We start from the raw sequence: 22,391 nt of genomic DNA on the forward strand, positions 1-22,391 counted from the left end.
CCCGACCCTTTCATGCCCGTTAAAAAATGAAATATTGGGAGCGCGACCCCAACACGCTGCACAGGAGCCCATTGCCTTTTTTATGGCAGCGATATTGGGATGGCTGTGGAGAGGTGGAACACTTAATTAATATATTTAAATCAGGCTTCCACAGTGTCATTTGGAGCGCGATTTAAAAGTGACCTACTGCACGAGTTTCCCATGGATCAGGAAACTCGGCAGTGAAAGAGAGGCGGGAGCTGCCGGCACCACAAGGTAAGGGCGTTTTTCAACACTCCTGGTGGGCCAGAGAGAGCAGGAGTACTCCCCCCAACCCCTCAAGGAAGCCTTCTGCCTCCCTCAGCCCCGAGCGCCAGCCTCCCTTCAAACCACCAGCCCTAATTGCCGAGCTCCCCCCAGCCTGGATTGACAACCTCCACCCAGCCCTCCCGATTGCTGGGAATCTCCGACTCCCGATTCTTGGAGACCATTCCCAAAGATCCCAGGCTGCGGCCTCCGACCGCTGGAGTTCCCTCCTGCCCATCGGCCAGGTTGTCTATTTAGTCAGCTGCTGGGTGGGAAACAGTTAAAAAATATTAATGAGGTCATAAGAATGTAAGAACATAAGAATTAGGAGCAGGAGTAGGTTATTAGGCCCCTCGAAACTGCTCGTGCTCCGAATTTTTATGAAGTTATGATCGGCTATGTTCCCAGCTAGTCAGGTTCTTCAGCCATTTCTGGCCTTTCACACACCCTCCCCCGCCTCCCCATAAATATTGGATCCATATTCCCTAAAGGAAGTGTTGAGTGGGCCTAAATCCAGCAGCATTGATAGTACTATGATATCATCATCATAGGCAGTCCCTCGAAATCGAGGAAGACTTGCTTTCATTCTAAAAGTGAGTTTTCAGGTGATTGAACAGTCCAATATGGGAATTACAGTCTCTGTCACAGGTGGGACAGACAATCGTTGGAGGAAAGGGTGGGTGGGGAGTTTGGTTTGCTGCGCGCTCCTTCCGCTGCCTGCGCTTGTTTTCTGCATGCTCTCGGCGATGAGACTCGAGGTGCTCAACGCCCTCCCGGATGCTCTTCCTCCATTTAGGGCAGTCTTTGACTAGGGACTCCCAGGTGTCGGTGGGGATGTTGCACTTTATCAAGGAGGGTGCCCTTGAAATGTTTCCTCTGACCACCTGGGGCTCGCTTGCCACGTAGTAGTTCCGAGTAGAGTGCTTGCTTTGGGAGTTTTGTGTCGGGCATGTGAACAATGTGGCCCGCCCCACGGAGCTGGTCGAGTGTGGTCAGTGCTTCGATGCTGGGGATGTTGACCGGATCGACAACACTGATATTGGTGCATCTGTCCTTCCAGGGGATTTGCAGGATCTTGCGGAGACATCGTTGGTGGTATTTCTCCAGCGATTTGCGTCTCCTTAATCGAGACTCTGCCTTTGACACGAGTGTCCTCGACTCCATCCCGCAACATGCTACCCGCCACCACCTCAGCAAAACCCCAGCTCTGCACAAGGTAGAAAAGGCCATCCGTCAGCTCAAGAACAACAAAGGCATCGGGAACAGATGGAATCCCCACTGAGGCACTAAAGTATGGCGGAGCGGCACTATTGGCATGAATGCATGCTTGCGACAACTGCAAGAGAAATGCAGGGAACAGCACCAACCTTTGTTTGACCTGACAAAGGCCTTTGACACTGTTGACCGTGAGGGACTATGGAGCATCCTCCTCCGTCTCGACTACCCCAAACAGTTTTTCGCCATCCTCCGCCTGCTCCACGACGATATGCAAGCTGTGATCTTGACCAATGTCCATCACAGACCCAATCAACGTCTGGACCGGGGTTAAGCAGGGCTGCATCATCGCGCCAACACTTTTCTCAATCTTCCTTGCTGCAATTCTCCACCTTACGCTCAACAAGCTCCCCGCTACAGTGGAACTAAACTACAAAACCAGTGGGAATCGGTTCAACCTTCGTCGCCTCCAGGCCGGATCCAAGATCGTCCCATCCTCTGTCGGCGAACTACAGTACACGGAGGATGCTTGTGTCTGCACACATTCAGCGCTGAACTCCAAGTCATCGTTAACACCTTCAATGAGGCATATGAAAACATGGGCCTTATACTAAACATTCATAAGACAAAGGTCCTCCACCAACCTAACCCCGCCACACAGCACTGCCCCCCCAGTCATCAAGATCCACGGCGCGACCCTGGACAATGTGGACCACTTTCCATACCTTGGGAGCCTATTATCAGCAAGGGCAGACATCAACAACGAGGTTCAACACTGCCTCCAGTGCGCCAGCACAGCCTTTGGCCGCCTGATGAAGATCAGGCCCTCAAATCTGGCACCAAGCTTATGGTCTACAGGGCTGTAATGATACGTGCCCTCCTGTATGGTTCAGAGACGTGGACCATATACACTAGATACCTTAAATCGCTGGAGAAATACCACCAACAATAACTTTGACAGAGGGAACACTGTGGTGCACCATTACTTTCATGGCATAACAAATAAAAGTAACCATATGACACGTAAGGTCCACTGGGTCTGATAACAAAAAACATGCATGACTTTTTTGTAAGCCTTTCTACGTTTAGTTCTAATATATGAAAGGTGAAGAGGAGAGAAACCTCTTTAACTTAACATCATATTGACCACTAGCCCCGATAGGGCACCATACCTTAGGAAGGATATAATGGCCATGGAGGGGGTGCAGCTTAGATTTCTTAGAATGATACCTGGACTTCATATTCCTGATTCCCCTAGACCCCCAAAATCTATCTATCTCAACCTTGAATATATTCAGAGACTCAGCATCCATTGTCCTCTGGGGCAGAAAATTTCAAAGATTCACAACCCACTGAGTGAAGAAATTCCTCCTCATCTCTGTCTTAAATGGCCTAACCTTTATCCTGAGACTGCACCTCCTAGTTCTAGACACTCCAACCAAGGGAAACAACCTCTCAGCATCTACCCTGTCAATCCCCTTAAGAATATTGTATGTTTCTCTGAGATCATCTCTCATTCTTCTAAACTCCAGAGAGTATAGGCCCATTCTACACAATCTCTCATCATAAGACAACCCTCTCATCCCAGGAATCAATGTAGTGAACCTCTGTTGCATTGCCTCCAAGGCAAGTATATCCTTCCTTAGCTAAGGAGATCAAAATTGTGCACAATACTCCAGGTGTGTTCTCACCAAAGCCCTGTATAATTGTAGTAAGACTTCCTTACTCTTGTACTCCAACCCCCTTGCAATAAAGGACAACATGCCATTTGATTTCCTTATTGCTTGCTGTACCTGCATGCTAGCTTTCTGAGTTTATTGCACAAGGACACCCAAATCTCTCTGAATACCAACATTTAAAAGTTTCTCACCATTTGAAAAATATTCTGTTTTTCTATTCTTCCTACCAAAGTGAATAACCCCAAATTTCCCTACATTATACTCCATCTGTCACCTTACTGCCTACTCACTTAGCCTACCTTTATCTCTTTGCAGACGCTTTGTGTTCTCTCACAGCTTACTGTCCCACCTAGCTTTGTATCATCAGCAAACTTGGATACATTATACTCGGTCCCTCATCTAAGTCATTAATATAGATTTTAAATAGCTGAGGCCCCAGCACCAATCCTTGTGGCACCCCACTAGTTACAGCCTGCCAACCTGAAAAAGACCAGTTTATTCCTTAATACCTTTGATTAACAAGAATCTATTCATCTCAGATGTATAATGAACAATTGACCGAGCATCAACTGCTATTTGTGGAAGTGTTCCAAACTTCTATCACCCTCTGCATGTAGAAGTGTTTCCTAACTTCACTCCTGAAAGGCCAGGCTCTAATTTTTAGGCTATGACTCCTAGTCCTAGACTCCCTAACCAGCGGAAATAGTTTCTCCCTATCTATGCTATCAGTTCACCTCAATATCTTGAAAATTTCAATCAAATCACCTCTTAACCTTCTAAATTCCAGGGAAAACAACTCTAGTTTGTGTAATCTCTCCTCGTAATTTAACCCTTGGAGTCCAGGTATCATTCTAGTAAACCTACGCTGCACTCCCTCCAAGGCCATTATATCCCTCCTAAGCTGTGGTGCCCAGAACTGCTCACAGTACTCCAGGTGTGGCCTAATGAGGGCTTTGTATAGCGGCAGCATAAATTCTACCCCCTTGTATTCTAGTCCTCTAGATATAAAGGCCAGCATCCCATTGTCCTTTTTGATTATTTTCTGTACCTGTCCATGACATTTTAATGATGTAAGTACATGGTCCCATAAGTCTCTTTGGACCTCCACTGCTTCTAGCTTTTAACCATTTAGAAAGTACTCTGATCTCTCTTTTTTAGGTCCAAAGTGGATGACCTCACATTTGCCTACATTGAAATCCATTTGGCACAGTTTTGCCCATTCACTTAATCTGTTAATATCTCTTTGTAATTTTATGCTTTCATTTACACTGCTTACAATGCCGCCTATCTTTGCGGCATTGGCAAACTTGGATATGTGTTTCTCTATCTCACCATCTAAGTCATTAATAAATACAGTGAGTAGTTGAGGCCCTAACACAGATCCCTGCAGGGCACCACTAGTCACATCCTGCCAATTGGAGTACTTGCCCATTATCCCTACTCTTTGTCTATTGTTGCTCAGCTAATTTCCGAACCAGGTGAATAATTTGCCTTCAATTCCGTGAGGTTTAACTTTAGTTAACATTCTCTAATGAGAGACTGATAAAACATTCATATCTGACCTTAAAAAGAGCTGCTATACAAACATTTTTGATTCAGACTACCTGCTAAAAAGTGGCACATCCAGATAGAACATAATGCATAACAATTTGAGGGAAGCACCCACCACTGTAGCCAGGCTGTATGGAAAAGGTAAAGAATTGGTGGAAGGAGGAGGATTTAAGTCAAATATCTTGAACTCAGAAAACATTTAGGTCATATAAATAATTAAAGACAATTTTGACTGGGAATTTCCTCGGAGATGCTCCCACTCCATCGTCGTAACTTTGTTAATTTTATAATTGCATAGCAATCAGATCATCCACTGTTTACAGGGTGATGGTTTTAACAATTAGCTAGAGACAACTTTGGGACTTTAGTGGCCCCTGGTGAAGATAGTCATGGGATGCATTTCAGTATTCCCCTTCCACTCTGTCACCAAATTCTAGTGCCCATTTATTGGCTTTTTTAGCCATAAATCAACATAAAATGTGTATATCAGTGGCATACTGAACACAATGGGCCCGAATTTGCGGACAGAGGCTGTCCTCGGATGAATGGCTCTGAACCAGAAGAAAAGTACGAACCCACCTGTTGGTCCTGGAGATTCGTAGAATTCACTCTAGTGCCTCTACGCGTACGCATGTGCTTGCAAGCGCCCCTGGGATCAAGTGGGTCAGGCCATCCAATCAAAAAGGGGATCCCCTTTATGCTTACGAGGATTCCATTTACGTATGGAATCCACTAAAAAAACACAATTACACACCAGTTAAATAAAAATAAATCATTACATGTTCAAAATTAATTAAAATACAGTTAAATTAAACATTACAAACAGAAATTACATTTTTTGAAAAATAAATTTAAATGTTTTAAAGGGGCTAAAAATAACCTATAACTAATTATAATGTTTTTGTTTAAATAATTTAAAACAATTATTTTAATACTTATTTAAACTTTTACACTGGTAAAAGAAGGCCCTACGCATATCAGAAAATCCGAGGCAATAATTTAAAAAGGCTTGAAATTCATCATAGCTATAATTTAAATGTAAAGGATTTAGCACTGAGAGCAGGTTGTGAGGCTGTAGAATGTACTACCAGGGTTAGTAATTGAAACATAGATCATATCAACATTTAAGAATAGGTGAGGTAGATGCCTGAATGAAAGGGGGATAAAGGAATATGAGAGCAGGGTGGGCACTTGGGATGAGAACTATTGCTTCTGCAGAGGATAAACACCAACATGGACTGATTGGACTGAACAGTCTGTGTTTGTCTTGTAATTTCTATGTAATTCTACATTATCCCTTTCCAAGAAGCAGGTATTGCTGTACAACATCATTATCTTGAGATAAATGGATGGTTATAATTGCTGCAAAATCACTCATACCTGTTCTCAGTCAGTGGATAACGTTTGATTTAGTACTTATTAGCCAAAAGATAAAAAATGGTTTTATTCACAGAATTAGTACTGGTGTTGTCGATGTATTCAGTCTGAATTTGGAGTCTTATGTTTTCCTTTAGAGTGCACAATCTGCAACTATGAGGTAGATCTTGAATTTGTGCGATTGTACAAAATGGGTGATAGCGAGTCTGCAGCCAGTTTTACATCTCTCCCAACTTTTATTTTCATTGAAGCAAAATAAACAGCAAATTTCTTCACCGCAAAATATACTGGGTTAAATTGTTGTCTTCTCCACCTGGACGGTATTCTGCTAGAGAGGTTTGCACACCCTTTGTAGAACCTGCCTGATTTTTATTCTATTATTTACTGCCCAGACAGTGAACACAATTATTTACCCCAGTCCATTGTGCATCAGTCATTCAGGCCACCGTGTCTGATTTTACAATGCACGCTCCTGGTCAGTGAGGCTCCATGTCACATAAGCTCGACACCATCCAGGATAAAGCAGCGGACTTGATTGGCACCCCATTCACCAGCTTCCATATTCACTTCCTCTACCACCGGTGCACCGTGGCTGCAGTGTGTACCATCTATAAGATGCACTGCAGCAACTCGCCAAGGCTTCTTGGGCAGCACCTCCCAAACCCGCAACCTCTACCACGTCATCATCATCATAGGCAGTCCCTTGGAATCGACGAAGACTTGCTTCCACTCTAAAAATTAGTCCTTAGGTGGCTGAACAGTCCAATATGAGAACCACAGTCCCTGTCACAGGTGGTACAGATAGTCGTTGAGGGAAGGGGTGGATGGACTGGTTTGCCGCATGCTCTTTCCACTGCCTGCGCTTGCTATCTTCATGCTCTCGGCGATGAGACTCGAGTGCTCAGCGCCCTCCCTGGTGCACCTCTTCCACTTAGGGCAGTCTTTGGCTAGGGAATCCCAGGTGTCAGTGGGGATGTTGCACTTTATCAGGGAGGCTTTGAGGGTGTCCTTGTTGTTATGTCTTGAAGAAAGAATCTGACCAGATACTGTAAGCTTTAATAATGTGTGACCATAGTCCTTTATTAGGTTTCCAGAATGCCTCTCCAGCCTGTGAGGCTTCCTTATGTACAGGTGCTCCCAAGGGATTGTGGGATCCCTTGGGGCTCCAGGGGGTGAGCCCACTAGTTGTTAAACAGGATATTTACAGGTTTACATATATAACAACACTCCCCCCCCCCCAAAGTCAATAGTGTAACTATTTACAATGTGAGTCGATCTGGGGCCTTCCTTTCCCTGGTTGATCGTCTCGGTGCAAATGCCGGTTTTGGTGCGTCATTTGTAGGGCCCTCGCTGGGCTGCTGCGTAGCTGGCCTTGCCGGGCTGCTGGGTGTGATGAGTCCTGCTGGCCGGTGCTGCAGGTGATGGGTTCTGCTTCGTGGTCAACCGCTGGGTCGGTTGCCACTTGTGTGTGTGTTGGGGGGTTGAAAAAGCTAGAGTCTATTGTGGGTTGTTCTCGATAGTCCATGAATCTGAGTTTGGTTTGGTCCAAGTGTTTTCTGCAGGTGAGTCCATTTGAAAGTTTGGCCAGAAACTCCCCTCTTTGGCCACGACAGTGCCGGGAAGCCACTTGGGACCTTGTCCATAGATCAACACAAATACAGGATCATTAATCTCAATTTCGCGTGACACATTTGCGCGATCATGACACGTATTCTGTTGAAGCCGCCTGCTCTCTACCTGTTCATATAGATCAGGGTGGACTAACTAGAGCCTTGACTTAAGTGCCCTTTTCATGAGCAGTTCAGCGGGGGGAACCCCAGTGAGCGTGTGGGGTGTTGTGCGGTAACTAAGCAGGACTCGGCATAGGCGAGTCTGCAGTGAGCCTTCAGTTACCCTTTTCAAGCTCTGCTTGATTATTTGCACTGCTCGCTCTGCCTGACCATTAGACGCTGGTTTAAACGGGGCAGATGTGACATGTTTGATCCCATTGCGGGTCATGAACTGTTTGAACTCGGCACTGGTGAAGCACGGCACATTGTCACTCACAAGGGCATCAGGCAGGCTGTGTGTGGCAAACATGGCCCGCAGGCTTTCAATGGTGGCAGCGGACGTGCTTGCCGACATTGTCCTACACTCAATCCATTTGGAGTACGCATCTACAACCACAAGGAACATTTTTCTCAAGAATGGAGCTGCATAGTTGACATGGACCCTGGACCACGGTTTGGAGGGCCAGGACCATAAACTTAGTGGCGCCTCCCTGGGTGCATTGCTTAACTGTGAACATGTGTTACCTTTGTGCATGCAGGACTCTAAGTCTGCATCGATACCGGGCCACCACACGTGGGGTCTGGGTATCGCTTTCATCATTACAATGCCTGGGTGGGTACTGTGGAGGTCACTAATGAAAGTGTCTCTGCCCTTTTTTGGCACCACTACCGATTACCCCACAGGAGGCAGTCTGCCTGTATGGACATTTCAACTTTGCGCCGCTAGGAGAGCTTTATTTCTTCCTGCATCTCTAACGCGACACCAGGCCAACTCCTGTGGAGCACACAGTTTTTTACTAAGGACAGTAAGGGGTCCTAGCTCATCCAGGTTCTGATCAGTCGGGCAGTAACAGGTGATTGCTCACTCTCGAATGTTTCCATTACCATAACTAAATCTGCGGGCTGTGCCATCTCCACCCCTGTGGTGGGCAATGGCAAATTACTGAGAGCATCGGCACAGTTTTCTGTGCCTGGCCTGTGGCGGATGGCGTAGTTGTATGCGGACAACATGAGTGCCCATCTCTCGATTCGGGCCGATGCACTCGTATTTATCCCCTTACTTTCAGAAAAGTAGGATATAAGTGGCTTATGGTCGGTTTCCAATTCAAATTTGAGCCCAAACAGATATTGATGCATTTTCTTTACCCCATAAACACACACGAATGTTTCTTTTTCGATCATGCTGTAGACTCTCTCAGCCTTAGACAGACTTCTGGATGCATAAGCAACCGGTTGCAATTTCCCAGATTCATTAGCTTGTTGCAATACACACCCGACCCCGTATGATGACGCATCACATGCTCGTATCAAATGCTTACATGGATCATACAACACAAGCAATTTGTTTGAGCATAACAGTGTCCTAACTTTCTCAAAGGCATTTTCTTGGCTTTTAACCAATATCCATTCATCTCCTTTATGCAGTAAAGAATGCAGTGGTTCTAACAGTGTGCTAAGGCCCGGTAAGAAGTTACTAAAGTTGTTCAGGAGTCCCAGAAACGACCGCAGCTCCATCACGTTCTGTGGTCTCGGTACATTCTTGATTGCCTCTGTCTTCGAATCAGTGGACCAGATGCCGTCTGGCGCGATTCTTCTCCCCAGGAACTCCACTTCAGGCGCCAGGAAAACGCACTTCGAGCATTCTAACCTGAGCCCATACGATTAAGCCAACTAAGAACCTCCTCCAGGTTCTGCAGGTGCTTGCTGGTGTCCCGACGTGTAACCAAGATGTCATCCTGGAAGACCACGGTGTGCGGGACCAACTTCAGCAAGCTTTCCATGTTCCTCTGGAATATCGCCACGGCTGATCAAATCCTAAACGGGCAGCTGTTGAAAATGAAGAGACTTTTGTGCATGTTGATGCAGGTGAGGCCCTTCGATGATTCCTCCAACTCCTGCCGGATGTAGGCCGAGGTCAAGTCCAGCTTCGTGAACGTTTTCCCTCCCGCCAGCGTCGCAAATAGGTCATCTGCCTTTGGTAGGTTGTATTGATCCTGCAGGGGGAAATAATTGATAGTTACTTTGTAATCACCACAGATTCTGATGGTGCCGTCTTCCTTGAGGACTGGAACGATCAGACTGGCCCACTTGTTGAATTCGATCGGCGAAATGATGCCCTCTCGTTGCAGCCAGTCCAGCTCGATCTCCACCCTCTCTCTCATCATGTACGGTACCACTCTCGCCTTGTGATGGATGGGTCGCGCCCCCGGAATCATGTGGATCTGCACTTTTGCTCCATGAAACTTCCCGATGCCTGGTTCGAACAGCGAGAGAAACGAGTTTAGGACCTGGGCACATGAAGTGTCATCGACGGACGAGAACGCTCGGACGTCATCCCAGTTCCAGCATATTTTTCCCAACCAGCTCCTGCCGAACAGTGTGGGGCCATCGCCCGGTACCACCCAGAGTGGTAAATTGTGCACAGCTCCATCGTAGGAGACCTTTACGGTAGCACTGCCGATTACGGGAATTCGTTCCTTTGCGTACGTTCTCAGTTTAGTGCGAATGGGAGTCAGGACTGGCCTTGAGGCCTTGTTGCACCATAATTTATCGAAAGGCTTTTTGCTCATTATGGACTGACTCGCGCCCGTGTCCAGCTCCATTGACACCGGGAGTCCATTTAATTCAACCTTCAGCCTTATCGGGGGCCACTTGGTGGTAAATGTGTACATGCCATATACCTCTGCCTCCTCAGTCTGAGGCTCTGGTTTGTCGTGATCCACTGTGGATCTATCCTCCTCTGCAATATGGTGGTTTGCAGGATTAGCAGGGTTTGCAGCTCGCCTGCACGTACGTTGGAGGTGTCCCATTGTTCCACAGCCCTTGCAAACGTATCCTTTGAAGCGGCATGAATGAAAACAATGATAGCCTCCGCAGCGCCAACAAGGTATTAATGGCCTTGCATTCACCACCCTTGATTGTGGACTCTGAGACATCTGTGGACATGCAGGTGCAGGCATGTGAGTCCTGCCCTGTATGTTACGATTTGAAAGCAACCTTACTTTGTTCACAGTGCTTGCAGCTGCATCGTGTGCTGAGAGATTTGTTTGGTATTGTCACTGGTAGCGATGAACGCCTGTGCTGTCGCTATGGATTCACTCAAGGTTGGGGTGTCTACAGTGAAAAGTTTGCGAAGTATTACTTCATGGCCAATGCCAAGTACAAAGAAGTCCCTGAGCATGTGCTCCAAGTGTCCTTCAAATTCGCAATGTCCTGCAAGATGCCTTAGCTCGGCAACGTAGCTCGCCACTTCCTGGCCTTCAGACCTCTTGTACATGTAGAACCGGTATCTCGCCATTAGAACATCTTCCTTTGGGTTTAGATGCTCTCGCACCAGTGTGCACAAATCATCATACGACTTCTCTGTGTGTTTCGCTGGAGCAAGCAGATTTTCATGAGACCATACGTTGGTGCCCCGCAAACGGTGAGGAGGATAGCCCTTCGTTTGGCAGCGTTCGGTTCTCCTTCCAGCTCGTTGCCCACGGAATATTGGTCGAGTCGTTCCACGAAGGTTTCCCAATCATCTCCCTCCGAAAATTTCTCCAGGATGCCCACGGTTCTCTGCATTGTTGCGGTGGGGTTGGTCATCTATATCTCGTCGCCAGTTGTTATGTCTTGAATAAAGAATCTGACCAGATACTGTATGCTTAAAGTAATGTGTGACCGTAGTCCTTTATTGCAGGTCTCCAGAATGCCTCTCCAGCCTGTGAGGCCTCCTTATGTACAGACTCCAGGGGATGAGCCCTCTGGTGGTTAAACAAGGTATTTCCAGGTTTACATATATAACACTTGTAACGTTTCCTCTGCCCACGTGGCTCATTTGCCGTGAAGTAGTTCCGAGTAGAGCGCTTGCTTTGGGATTCTCGTGTCTGGCATGTGAACAATGTGGCCTGCCCAGCAGAGCTGATCAAGTGTGGTCAGTGCGTCAATGCTGGGGATGTTGGCCTGGTTGAGGATGCTAACGGTGCTGCGTCTGTCCTCCCAGGGGATTTGCAGGATCTTGCGGAGACTTTGTTGGTGGTATTTCTCCAGCGACTTGAGGTGTCTACTATACATGGTCCATGTCTCTGAGCCATACAGGAGGGTGGGTATTATTACCGCCACGCAGAAGTACATGGGCAGCAGGCGCATGGGAACCATCACTTGCATGCTCCCCTCCATGTTACACACCACACTGATGGAAATATATCGCCGTTCTTTCATCGTCACTGGATCAAAATCCTGGAACTCCCTCCCTAACAGCACTTTAGGAGTACCTTCACCACAAGGACTGCAGCAGTACAAGAGGTGGCTCACCACCACCTTCTTAAGCACAATTAGAGATGGACAATAAATGCTAGCCTTGCCAGCGACGTCCACATCCTGGAATGATACTTAAGAACATAAGAAATAGGGGCAGGAATAGGCCATTTGGCCCTTCGTGCTTGCTCATATGAAAGCATGGGCCTTACGCTTAACATCCGTAAGACAAAGGTCCTCCACCAGCCTGTCCCCGCCGCACAACACTGCCCTCCAATCATCAAGATTCCTGGCGCAGCCCTTGACAACGTGGACCATTTTCCATATCTCGGGAGCCTCTTATCAACAAAGGCAGATTTGATGTGGAGATTCAACATCGCCTCCAGTGCGTCAGTGCAGCCTTCGGCCGTCTGAGAAAAAGAGTGTTTGAAGACCAGGCCCTCAAATCTACCACCAAGCTCATAGTCTTCAGGGCTGTAGTAATACCTGCCCTCCTGTATGGGTCTGAGGCATGGATGATATAGAGAAGGCACCTCAAGTCGCTGGAGATATATCACCAACGATGTATCCGCAAGATCCTGCAAATCCCCTGGGAGGATAGGTGTACCAACATCAGTGTCCTCGACCAGGCTAACATCCCCAGTATTGAAGCAGGGACCACACTCGATCAGCTTTGCTGGGCAGGCCACATAGTTCGCATGCCAGATACGAGACTCCCGAAGCAAATGCTTTATGTGGAGCTCCTTCATGGTAAACGAGCGAAAGGTGGGCAGCGGAAGCGTTACAAGGACACCCTCAAAGCCTCCCTGGTAAAGTGCGACATCACCACTGAAACCTGGGAGACCCTGGCCGAAGACCGCCCGATGTGGAGAAAGTGCATCCGGAAGGGCGTTGAGCTCTTTGAGTCTCAACGCAAAGAGCATGAAGAGGTCAAGCACAGGCAGCGAAGGAATGCGTGGCAAACCAGCCCCACCGACCCCTTCCCTCGACGAATGTCTATCCCGCCTGTAATAGGGTATGTGGATCTCGTATTGGACTGTTCAGCCATCAGAGAACTCACTTTGGGAATGGAAGCAAGTCTTCCTCGATTCCGAGGGACTGCCTATGATGATGATAGCTGATCTTCTACCTCAACTCCACCTTCCTGCACTATCCCCATATCCCTTGGCTCCCTTAGTAGCCAAAACTCCATCGATCTCTGCTTTGAATATACTCAATGATTGAAAATCCACAGTGCTTTGGGGTAGAGAATTCAAAAATTTTACAACCCTATGAGTGATGACATTTCTCCTCATCTCAGTCCTAAATTGCTGACCCCTTTTCCTGAGATTGTGACCCCTAGATCTAGACTCCCCAGCCAGGGGAAACAACCACCCAGTATCTACTTTGTCAATCCACTTAAGAATTTTATATGTTTCAATGAGATCCCCTCTCAATCTTATAACTCTAGAGAATATAGGCCTTGTCTACACAATCTCTCCTCATAGAACAATCCCCCATCCCATGAATCAGTCTCATGAACCTTCATAGCAATCTCTCTGAGGCAAGTATTTCCTAAGGAAAGGAGACCAAAACTGTACATAGTACTCTCGGTGTAGTTTCTTCAAAGCCCTATGTAATTGCATTAAGACTTCTTTGCTTTTATACTCCAATCCTTTTGGTAATAAAGGCCAATATACTATTTGCTTTCCTAATTGCTTGCTGTATCTGCATGTTCAATTTCAGTAACTCATGTACAAAGACACCCAAGTCCCTCTGAATACCAACATGTCCCAATCTCTCACCATTTAAAAATATTCAGATTTTCCATTTTTCCTACCAAAGTGGATGGGGCCAAAATTTAGGGGACGCGTTACTGCCCGTTTGCTGCGGCAATTCGTCAAAATCGAATAGCCGCCACTTTGGGGTCAACTGGCTGACCTGACCGAAATTCAGGTCGGGGATTTTTCGGCCTGGACCCCATACTGCAAGATTCTGATGACCACCGAAAGCGAGTCATCAGTTAGTGCACCGCCATTTTTAAATAAAAGAAAAACTTATCGAGCGATATTTAGCTGAACTCTTCGATACCCCGCCACGCGGTGCCCTCTTGGGTGCCAGGCCGCTGGCCTGGCCGAAACCTTCCCTGGTGGCCCAGTGGCCGAAGATTAAAAATGACAGTATCTCTCCCCTTTAATGGAGGGGAGAGAGCGTGGTGATGCACACGCACTGTGACATCACCACTACTCCACCGCTGATTACAGCGGCGGAGTCTCTGTCCGACCTATTTTCAGCCATTCAGCCTGGCTTTCAGTCTATGGCCTACCCCCATTATGACTCATTTCCTCTGGGACTTAGAAAACATTTCTAAGTCCTGAAAATGGCTCTTCCGACCGCATCAGGAACCCAGCGATAAGTGGCAATCAAAAAATCATAGCTTTCTTGCGCACCTGAATGTCGGCCCCGATAACTTCACATTTCTCCACATTCGATTCCATCTGCCATGTACTTGCCCACTCACTTAACCTGTCTATATCACTTTGCTGCCTCTGTGAGTCCTCCTCAGAATTTACTTTCCCCCCTAATGTAGATAAATGTGAGGTTATCCACTTTGGTGGCAAAAACAGGAAGGAAGAATATTATCTGAATGGTTACAGATTAGGAAAAGGGGAGGTGCAACAAGACCTGGGTGTCATGCTACATCAGTCATTGAAAGTTGGCATGCAGATACAGTAGGCGGTGAAGACCTGTTGGCCTTCATAGCGAGAGGATTTGAGTATAGGAGCAGGGAGATCTTACTGCAGTTGTAAAGGGCCTTGGTGAGGCCACACCTTGAATATTGTGTACAGTTTTGGTCTCCTAATCTGAGGAAGGACGTTCTTGCTATTGAGGGAGTGCAGCGAAGGTTCACCAGACTGATTCCCAGGATGGCAGTACTGCCATATAAAGAAAGACTGGATTGACTCGGCTTATATTCACTGGGATTTAGAAGAATGAGAGGGGATCGCATAGAAACATATAAAATTCTGACAGGATTGGACAGGTTAGATACAGGAAGAATGTTCCCGATGTTGGGGAAGTTCAGAACCAGGGGTCACAGTCTAAGGATAAGGGGTAAGCCATTTAGGACCGAGATGAGGAGAAACCTCTTCACTCAGAGAATTGTGAACGTGTGGAATTCTCTATCACAGAAAGTTGTTGAGGCCAGTTCGTTAGATATATTCAAAAGGGAGTTAGATGTGGCCCTTACGGCTAACGGGATCAAGGGGTATGAAGCGAAAGCAGGAATGGGGTACTAATGTTACAAAAATGATCAGCCATGATCATATTGAATGGTGGTGCAGGCTCGAAGAGCCGAATGGCCTACTCCTGCACCTATTTTCTATATTTCTATGTTTCTATGTATCATCAGCAAATTAAATACATTACACTCGGTCCCCTTATCTAAGTCATTAATATAGATTGTAAGTAGCTGAGGCCCAAACAGTTCTTTGTGGCACCCCACTAGTTACAGCCTGCTAACCCGAAAATAACCCAGTTATCCTTACTCTCTGTTTTCTGTCCATTAATCAATCATCAATCCATGCTATATTACCCTCAATCCAATGTTCTAATTTTGTGCAATAACCTCTTGTGTGGCACCTCATTAAATGCTTCTTGAAAATCTAAATACACTACATCCACTGATTCCCACTTATCTATCCTGCTCGTTACAACCTCAAAAAACAGATTTGTCAAACACGACTTCCCTTTCGTAAATCCATATTGTCTTCTAATTGCCCTGTTACTGCAGCCCTAATAATAGATTCTAACATTTTCTGCACTACTGATGTCAGATAAACTGGCTTATAGTTCCCTGTTTTCTCTCTCACTCCTTTCTTGAACAGCAGGGTTACATTTGATACCTTCCAATCCACGGGGACCGTTCTAGAATCTCAGGAATTCAGGAAGATCAAAACCAGTGCATCCAGTATCTTGTAGACACTGCTTTTAAAACTCTAGGGTGTAGGCCATCAGGTACGAGGGATTTTTCAGCTTTTAGTCCATTAATCACTCCAGTACTATGTCTTTACTAATACTAATTTCTTTACATTCCTCATTCTCACTTGTCTTTTGGTTCCCCACTACTTCCTTAATTTTTTTGTGTGTCTTCTTCCTTGAAGACAGATACAAAAGGCTGGATGTTATAAAACTCGGTGGGTCCAGGGCAAGTGATGTCTGTGGTGGGTCCCGACCCCGCTGCTGGCTCCATCCCATTCTGTGAAATGAATTTCCCTTGATTGGGCTTGTTAAACCCATCCAGCGCATTCCCCAGCCAATTAGAGGAAGTGGGTCTGGTGACGTAATTTGATGATGTGTCATCAGCCAGTTTCCTTAAAGCGACTATGGCCAACTTTCTTTTGACATTTGTGCTGTCAGTATTCGACAGCATTGAGATGCTGCAAACACTGACAAGCACTGCACAGAGGTGCAATGCTGCACCCAAGCTCTCCCATGACAGCACACAAAGAGGATCTCTTCCTTTCCCATCGGCGACAGAGACCTCTCTAGGATATCAGCACAGCGTGGTTGCACATTGCATTGGAGGGACAAGCAGGGATGTCATCAGGAAGATCTTGGCGCAGTGCTGCAAACATTTCAATGATCTCAGTAGATCACAAAACGTTACTGTAAAGCCACAATCAACCTCATGCTATTGTGCCTCTCATCACATCCCCATCACTCTGCCTTCCCTACCCTACTCCTGCACATCCTTACAACAACGCAGCTTGCATCTCCCCCCATCCCTCTCTATCTATATTATCACATTCCCATCTCACGAGCCACCCCTCACCTAGTGCAATCATACCAACTAACAACATTCAAGGGTAGCCACTTGGGTGTTTTATCCAATGTTCAAATAACGTTTCTACTAATGTAGTGACAAACATTGAAACCTTTATTTTCAACACTTTGCAATCTTGGACAGATTTGTGTGCACCTTTGGCCTTTGGAAGTGGCTTAGTGAGTTGCAATGAATGGTGAGACATAACAGCAACCCCCTCCCCCTCCCCCACCTCCCCCACTCCAATGGTGATGAGTGTGAAAGAAATGGCTTGGACAGTGTGGGGCTGCTTTATGGTGTTGGTGTGCCACCCTGGCACATCATGTAGCAGCCAGGGTTTACAGCATCAAGTGAAATAAATCTCTCCTCGGTGAGGCCATCCCGGGCAGCAATGCCATTGGGTGCTGATGCCCTGTGTCCTGTGTCCTGTGTCAGTTGATTTTGGAGAAGGTTAGTGTTGTTGGTGCTGCTATTGTGCCTGGTGATGCTGGCGTTGGGCCTGATTATTGTAGTATTCTGAGGACCAAGGTGACAGAGTTTCAAAGGCACCTATGCTGATGGAATAGATGGCAAATGAAATAGAGATGACAGAAACAATCTGTCAATGGTGGGAGAGGTAATGAAGTCAGACTGGATGGAGACTTGTGTAAAGACTTGCAACATCCTGAATCTGTAGGGAAATACAGTTTAGAGAAGCTATTGGTTAAGGGAACATATCTCAATCAGCTGTGAGCTTTGACTTGACATTTGAAGCTGTCAACTGATCAATTGATCCAATGACTACTGACATAAGAACATAAGAATATAAGAATTAGGAACAGGAGTAGGCCATCTAGCCCCTCGAGCCTGCTCCGCCATTCAATAAGATCATGGCTGATCTGGTCGTGGACTCAGCTCCACTTACCCGCCCTCTCCCCGTAACCCTTAATTCCCTTATTGCTTAAAAATCTATCTATCTTTGACTTGAAAACATTCAATGAGCCAGCCTCAACTGCTTCCTTGGGCAGAGAATGCCACAGATTCACAACCCTCTGGGAGAAGAAATTCTTTCTCAACTCGGTTTTAAATTGGCTCCTCCGTATTTTGAGGCTGTGCCCCCTAGTTCTAGTCTCCCCCACCAATGGAAACAACCTCTCTGCCTCTATCTTGTCTATCCCTTTCATGATTTTAAATGTTTCTATAAGATCACCCCTCATCCTTCTGAACTCCAATGAGTAAAGACCCAGTCTACTCAATCTATCATCATAAGGTAACCCCCTCATTTCTCGAATCAGCCTAGTGAATCGTCTCTGTACCCCTTCCAAAGCTAGTATATCCTTCCTTAAGTAAGGTGACCAAAACTGCACGCAGTACTCCAGGTGCGCCCTTACCAATACCTTATACAGTTGCAGCAACACCTCCCTGCTTTTGTACTCCATCCCTCTCGCAATGAAGGCCAACATTCCATTCGCCTTCCTGATTACCTGCTGCACCTGCAAACTAACTTTTTGGGATTCATGCACAAGGACCCCCAGGTCCCTCTGCACTACAGCATGTTGTAATTTCTCCTCATTCAAATAATATTCCCTTTTACTGTTTTTTTTCCCAAGGTGGATGACCTCCCACCTAAGTTTCATAGATGAGGGCTAGGCACAGCGGGAAATCCAAAAAGTTGGGGAAAAACCATCGATAAGTGGCTGTAAACAAGACACTAATGATTTTAATTGCCTCTTCCGCTGCTGCGTGTTGGATCTGCTCAGCACTGACAGACCCGACATTTGGTAAAGGTGCATGGCGGCGGGTTCACAACGGGGTCCTGGCCCGCTGGGGAAAAAAGAACACTTTCCCACCCGACCCACCACCGATTGACCTATTGACCTCCGGAAAATCCAGCCCAAAGTATTTGATTAATGTCGCTGCCATTTTCTTATTCCCCATTATCATGAGTGCAGCCTCAGAAAATTCCCCTGCAATCTGGAATCAATCAACTTGAATACTTTCTTTCCCTGCCACAAACGTAAACAATGCAACAATACCTTTAGATAGTTTGGAATAACTTAATATTTGTAACTGTGTTTAAAAAAAAATTGTATTACATGATAAAGATTTAAACAAAGACAAATAATATTTTTAATAATAGTTTCAGAAAGTAGCCCTAATTGTATAGATATTGTTGCATCTAAATATATTATCTTGCTGTTTTTTGGAAACATTTGTTACTTAAGCATCCTGTGCTTTTCTGAACAACTTTGATTTATTTTTCATATTGACAGTATATTCCTGTTTTCTTCCTTATCCTTCACCTTATGCACATATGCACCACTGTACCACTTAGTGGTATATGTTGCAAACTGGTAGCAGTAAATTAAAGTGACACTTATTTTTTGTTACCAGCTTTGATTTGCTCTGCTCCCAAATACATTGTTGTAGTGCAGGCTTTAGTTCAGGAAGCTCTCTGTCTAACATATGTGTTATATCCATTGTCTGCATCTTCAAAAGAGGTGTGAATATTTTTAGAATATTTGCATTTCTGCTTCCTTAAAGAAAAAAATTCAGCAATTTCCTTTCAGGACCAAAAGTTCATGTTTTGCTGAAACAGCAACATTGTTCGATGACTTTTTTTTTAAAGCCACAAATTAGAAGTAATTGAAAATAAATATTCTTACTTAGTTGAAAATATATTAGCTATTTTTCTATATATATCTCAAATCATGATTTTACCTCCAGTGCAGGCTACTGGTGGACACTTGACAGCCTGCTCGATCCTAAGCGAAAGTTCTTCCCTGTATCAGTCATGAATCACACCGCTTTCTTTAACCTTTGAAACATTGTCTACCTCCACTTCGACTTCTCTCTCTCTGCCCCCAATCCACACATTTGTCACCTAAAAGCTGTAATTCTGTACTATTATCTTTGCCGGCCTTCCTCCCCCCATCAACTACAACTCATCCAGACTATTGTAATCTGATTCATAGAAATTTACAACACAGAAGGAGGTCATTCGGCCCATTGTGTCCGTGCCGACCGGCAAAGAGCTATCCAGCCTAATCCCACTTTCCAGCTCTTGGTCCGTAGCCTTGTAGCATCAAGTGCATATCCAAGTACTTTTTAAATGATATGAGTGTTTCTGCCTCTAGCACCCTTTCAGGCAGTGAGTTCCAGATCCCCACCACACTCTGGTTGAAAAACAATTCCCTCAAATCCCCTCTTACCAATTACTTTAAATCTATGGCCCCTGGTTATTGACCCTGCTGCTAAGGAAATAGGTCCTTCCTATCCAATCTATCTAGGCCCCTCATAATTTTATACACCTCATTTAGGTCTCCTCTCATTCTCACGCACACTAAAGCCCATATCCCATCACCCCCATCCTTGCCAAGTTCCACTGCTTCCCTTATCCCAGAAAATTAACTTTAAGATAAAATCCGAACTTTCAAATCCTTGCATCCCTTTGCTTCTCCCTGCCTCTGTGATGTCCTGTTGTATATGTTCTCGCCTGCTTGCTACCATTCCAACAATTATCTATTTCTTATTTCCCACTTCTATCACACCAATCAGTAGCTTCTCCTTCAACCTCAACAGCTCACCCTCTGGGACTCCCTTCCTACTTTCAGAATTGCTTCTAATTACCCTCATCTCCAACCAAGCTTTCACCACCCTCTCTCCATCCCTCACTCTCCTCTCCCTTCTTTTCTCTGTCCACTCATTGTCCACCGACTTGTAAAGTACTGTGGAGCCTGGCTCTCTACATGAGGAACACTATTGATTTTTTTTTTCTGAATCAATAAATACACAGAACTAAATTTCCTTTATGGATACCCATTTAATGGCCTGCAGATGCAGCAAAGACCACGGGCTAGAAATTCGCCTCCTTTATTCCTCCCGTTAGTGCCTCCAGGTTGTGATAACGGGGCATTATGGTTTGCAACCAGGTGCGGCAAGATTACCGATGCCCGCGAACTTCTCGTCAAGGTTTGTGGTGGCGGTAACCCCTAGCACCATGATCTCCTGCGCCCAGAAATCATGATGTCATCGAACTGCGCATTGCCCTGGTAGTTCCCCGGATCCGAACTTTGGTTTCCCCCCCACCGGCAGCATCGCCAGGTGACAACACGAACTTGCAGGAGGCATTGATAGGGAGGCTGGGCGCTTGGGGATTGCTATTTAAAAGGGATGTTAGTGCATGAAAAAATCATTTTTCCAAATGTCTGAGGTCCATTTTTGAGGATTTTCTTTGGCTGTGATTGATCGGGCCGGATCGTGGCTGCTGTCGGTGATGAGGTACCTCATTCCAATGCAGAGGTTGCAGCGATGGCCCTTCCCTTTAAGGGAGGGCAGGAGCCTCTGTTCCTGGCAGCGCTGCCCTTGACATTGGCCTACCACCCCTCTTGCTGGCTTTAGCGCTCCAAGGGCAGTGGAAGCGCTTGATTTAGCACTCCACCTCCTTCCTGGAGTGCTAAACCGGTAGATTACATCGGAGTCCCCAATGGTATCTTGGCCTTTATTGCAAAGGGGATGGAGTATAAAAGCAGAGCAGTCTTGCTTCAGCTATACAGGATATTGGTGAGGCCACACCTGCGTGCAGTTTTGGTTTCCATGTTTACGAAAGGATATACTTGCTTTGGAGGCAGTTCAGAGAAGGTTCACTAGGTTGATTCCGGGGATGAGGGGGTTGACTTATGAGGAAAAGTTGAGTAGGTTGGGCCTTTACTCATTGGAATTCAGAAGAATGAGAGGTGATCTTTTCGAAACGTATAAGATTATGGAGGGGACTTGACAGATGGATGCAGAGAGGATATTTCCACTGATGGGGGAGACTAGAACTAGAGGGCATGATCTTAGAATAAGGGGTCGCCCATTTAAAACAGGAAAAATTTCTTCTCTCAGAGGGTTGTAAATCTATGGAATTCACTGCCTCAGAGAGCTGTGGAAGCTGGGACATTGAATAAATTTAAGACAGAAATAGACAGTTTCTTAAAAGATAAGGGGATAAGGGGTTATGGGGCGGGGAAGTGGAGCTGAGCCCATGATCAGATCAGCCATGTTCATATTGAATGGCGGAGCAGGCTCGAAGGGCCGTATGGCCTACTCCTGTTTCTATTTCTTATGTTCTTATGTAACGGCTGACGATAGTTTTGCGCTACTGCAAAAGTAAACGCGACGCAATTTCTCCCCCCATGTTTATAAAGATTCCTAGTGGAAATTTATAACCACAGTGTATAATAATAAGGAAACTTAAGTGCTTCTTAGTAATGCTCGTTTAGGAACAGGGCTTTGCCAAAAGTTTTGGAAGCTCTTCCCTATTCCAGGAAATTCCAGTTGCTGTCTTTAATTGGGATGCAGAAAACATGAAATAATTGAAAGGTGTGGTTTAAGGGAAGTTTTTCAATGATCTAAAACATTCTACAACAAAGAAACACAATAATATTATCCAATATTGTTCTCAACTGTAAGTATCTTAAACATCTCTCCCCAAATAAAATCCACACATTT

Source organism: Pristiophorus japonicus, chromosome 1 (assembly GCF_044704955.1).
Source record: "Pristiophorus japonicus isolate sPriJap1 chromosome 1, sPriJap1.hap1, whole genome shotgun sequence".
Lineage (NCBI taxonomy): Eukaryota > Metazoa > Chordata > Chondrichthyes > Pristiophoridae > Pristiophorus > Pristiophorus japonicus.